General features: G+C 43.8%; 1 protein-coding gene across 3 annotated transcripts in view; it reads left to right on the forward strand.

The window, feature by feature from the left end:
- GPCPD1 (glycerophosphocholine phosphodiesterase 1) overlaps nt 1-67 on the forward strand; it is a 57,028-nt gene extending 56,961 nt beyond the window's left edge. For all 3 annotated transcript variants that reach the window (XM_083349305.1, XM_083349306.1, XM_083349307.1), the window contains one exon: nt 1-67. This exon is cut by the window's left edge and continues 1,509 nt beyond it. The gene's annotated coding sequence lies outside the window, so the exon portion shown is untranslated.
- The last annotated feature ends 4,298 nt before the right edge of the window (nt 68-4,365 follow it).

Genomic DNA, 4,365 nt, shown 5'->3' on the forward strand with positions numbered 1-4,365 from the left:
TGTAAACATGGTCTTAAGGTCTGGGCACTATCCTACTTTAAAAATAAAAGCATGTTTTATATCTACACTCAGTCTAACTCTTGTCTTAAATTAATAGTTTGGAAATATTGTGAGTATATCTAATATTTGCATCTGGAATCAACTGTAAGCATTAAGTCTTACTATTCAGACAGTATTAATTTAAATTAATTATATCATATATTCTTTTGTAGGAACATATATTTTAACTTTATCTGCTTATGCCACCTGCTTTTTACACCCTACATTGCTATTGTTTTAGATGACAAGTTGCTGTAAGAGATTCCAGCTATTTGGGTCTGATAATTTAAAAACTTGCTAAAACAGATGGTCTTGTGCTGTACAATCTATAATATTGCTTGATTTTTTAAAATAATATTTTATTGGTTCTCCAGTTTTACATTTAAGTAATTAAAAAGCAACATGGTGGCAGGGTTAAACAATAATTCAATAACAAAATCTTTAGTACAAATCTCAGGTTATATCATCAAATTTCTTCTCTTTTTTCTTTAACATTTACTATCTCATATTCAAGCTAGTACGTTTCTAATTATATCAACTCAATGGAAACATCAGAATTACATTTATCAATACATTTTAGCTTATACATATTTTAATTAATCTTCGTAAAGCAATCCATGTCCTGTTGTTAATTTTTACTTAATTTTTAATTTCTCATCAATGTTCCAATCAACCTTTAATATCCATAATTTTCAAACTTTGGATAACCAAGGTTTCCCTTATCTCACTTCATAAGAAACTAATATCTAAATACACATTTTACCTTTTTAAATGTAATCTTGTTCTGGATGAGGTCTTGCAACTGGAAGGTGCAGGCCTCCAGCTGATCCACCAGTCTGCTCTGCCCCCATTGCCATTCAGCATTGCCATGTGGGCGCCCACATCCTCTGAGGGTGGGAATTCCTGGGTTTCTTGCACTGAAGAGGACAGGCCCAGCCAGTCATAGCAATGCTGCTGCCACCTGGGTGAGGGTCATGGTTAGCTCCATCACCAGCATAGCAGCACAGAGTTTACAGCAGAGAAACTGAGTGGCAGGGCCTCCAGCCCAACTCTCTGCACAGCCATATAGCTGACCAGCAGCACTAGAAGTGCTGCCATTCAGCCCCAAGTTCACCCCTCAGTCCAGGAGGCCACATAGACCAGTTCAGACCCAGATCTAATACTGGTCTCCAAGCAAGTCTTCCATCCAGTCACCCAAAAGGCTGCTCCAGGGGCTCAATTCTTTATCAGTCCCCACACCTTGCCATATAGCCCTGTGGTGGTGAACCTATGGCACGGGTGCCACAGGTGGCACGCAGAGCCCTCTCTGTGGGCACACACGCTGTCGCCCCAGTCCTAGGCCTTCAGCTGGGTTTTATAAAAAAATTTCGCTTTAGGCCTGTGCCGCTGTGTGCAAAAAAAAAAAAAGGTTCAATCAATCAATTTCAACTTCTCGCAGGGAAAAAAAACGATCTCGTAAAGTTGGAATTGATTGATTGAACGTTTTAGTCCCAACCAGTCTGCTGTTACCACCACAGCCACGCCCACCCAATGGGCCACACCCACCCGGCACCCGATACACAAGTGGTTTTTGGATTGCAGTTTGGGCACTCTGTCTCTAAAAGGTTCGCCATCACTGCGGCCAGCGGCCGGCGTCAACTTCCCTCTGCCCATTACGCTCCCACAGAGAGGGCCTCCTCAGGGTGCCACCGGTCAAAGAATGTCGACTGGTGGCCCCCAGGGGGAGGGCGTTCTCTGTGGGCGCGCCGGATTTATGGAACCATCTTCCGGTTGAGCTCCGGATGGCGCCTGACCTCCGCTCCTTCCGGCGCGATCTCAAAACCTACCTTTTCGAACAAGCTGGCCTGGCCTGATGGGATGGGGTTGGGTTTTATTAATCTGTTTTAACCTATTTTTAATGTGTTTTAACTTATTCATGGGCATTTTGTTTAATCGTTTTTAATTTTTGTATCTTGTTTTTTAATATGTATTGCCCTGTTCACCGCCCTGAGTCCTTCGGGAGAAGGGCGGTATACAAATAAAATTAATAAATAAATAATAAATAAATATAGCCACATCAACACTTATTCTATGGCTATTCCAATTGCACATTTGGCCTTAAAATCATTACCAAAAAAAAGTTACTCATCAAGGTAAGGTTGATCTAGGATTTTTTTTTGTTCTTGACAAATACATTTTTATCACACAGTTCTATATATTGCCCATTTCCACAGCATCTTTTCCTTAAGCTAAGATGCATATAGATAGAAGCAAATAATGAACAATTTATCGAAAGGGCAGACTTCACACCACTAAGTCCTAAACTCTTGATGGGACTGAATACAGAATAACAGAGTTGGAAAGGACCCTGGAGGCCTTCTAGTCCAACCTCCTACTCAGGCAGGAGAGCATATACCACAGGTCTGCAACCCGTGGCTCCGGAGCCGTGTGCGGCTCTTTCAGTCGTCTCCTGCGGCTCCCAGTCCTCTGCTATGTGTACTCCAAAAAAAAAAAAAGTGAGACTAAAAAATTTCAACCAATCAATTCAAATATGCAGGGTAGGTGCATATCTCACCTTGGCTCCACTCTTCAGTCAAACCCTGTTCTGCGCATGCGCGCTTGTACGCGCATACGCACACATTTTTTGAGGCTCCCAGTTTTTCCTTTTGTGAGGGAACCGGTTCCGAGTGGCTCTTTCACTGTTTCAGGTTGCTCACCCCTGGCATATACCATTCCCGACAAATGGCTGTCCAATCTCTTCTTGAAAAGCATCCACAACTTCTGAAGGAAAGTCATTCAACTGGTTAATTGTTCTCACAGTTAGGAAATTTCTCCTAAGTTCCGGATTGGTTCTCTCCGTGATTACTTTCCATCCATTCTTTTTTTTTTAAAATTAAATTTACTATTACTGCTACTTGTGAGGATGATAAGGATGATGATGGAAGGGACCTTGAAGGTCATCTAGTCCAACCCTCTGCTCAGGCAGGAAACCCTGCCTCTACCATTTCAGACAAATGGCTGTCCAGTCTCTTTCTGAAAAACATCCGGTGTTGGAGCGTTCACAGCTTCTGGAGGCAGGTTGTTCCCCTGATTTAATTGTTCTATAGCTCTCAGGAAATTTAAATCAAATCAAATCAATTTGATTTGATTTGATTTTGTTTCCTGTCGTTTACGAAAGGCAAAGGAGGTTCAGGGCATTCCATATTTGCTAAGCACATTTGATTTCTGCTTAGATTGTAAGCCGCCCTGAGTCTTCGGAGAAGGGCGGGATATAAATGGGATTAAAATTAAAATTAAAATGTTTTAATTTTAAAACTGTGTAGTTAATTTATTTTGGGGCTGTTATTTAATTCTTATTTAATTTTTGTATTGTTTTTTATTGTTGTTAGCCGCCCTGAGTCCTTCGGGAGATAGGGCGGCATATAAGTCCCATAAATAGATGATAGATAGATAGATAGATAGATAGATAGATAGATAGATAGATAGATAGATAGATAGATAGATAGATAGATAGATAGATAAAATATTATATTTCAGGAGGCAAGTTTTTCCACAGCATGGGGGAAGCGACAGAGAAGGCGGGGAGGTAGTGAGTGACGTAGTTCTGAGCCCAGGGGTGGGGTGGGGGGCTGCGGTCGAGTTGCCTATGGGGAGAACTTCATGACGTCATAAAGGCGAATCCATTTGCAGGTTGCTCGGATTATTCCAACTTTCCGAAAGTTGGACCATAAGAAAGGCTGAGCGCCAAAGAATTGAGGCCTTTGAGCTATGGTGCTGGAGAAGACTCCTGCGAGTCCCTTGGACTGCAAGGCGATCAAAGTGGTCAGTCCTAGAGGAGATCAACCCTGACTGCTCTTTAGAAGGCCAGATCCTGAAGTTGAAACTCAAATCCTTTGGCCACTTGAGAAGGAAGGACTCACTGGAGAAGAGCCTAATGCTGGGAAAGGTCGAGGGCAAGAGAAGAAGGGGACGACAGAGAATGAGGTGGCTGGATGGAGTCACTGAAGCGGTAGGCGTGAGCTTAAATGGACTCCAGAAGATGGTAGAGGACAGGAAGGCCTGGAGGAACGTTGTCCATAGGGTCGCGATGGGTCGGACACGACTTCGCGGCTAACAACAACAACAACAACAACAGATTATTCCTGGGGGGGGCGGCGAAGGGGTAAACGAGCGGCGCCTCCGCCGCCGCCAGGGGAAGGAGGCGGAGGAGAGGAAGGAGGCGGAGCGGGAGAGCAAGGCGGTCTCGGCTCTCGTCTGCTCGCCTTTCCCCACCCGCCGTCCTCCCCCTAAAACGCCGCCCCCGCCTGAAATTCAGAGCATCGCAGGCGGCCGCCGTCTCTCCTTCTT

This window comes from Vipera ursinii (assembly GCF_947247035.1).
Source record: "Vipera ursinii genome assembly, chromosome: 1".
Lineage (NCBI taxonomy): Eukaryota > Metazoa > Chordata > Lepidosauria > Squamata > Viperidae > Vipera > Vipera ursinii.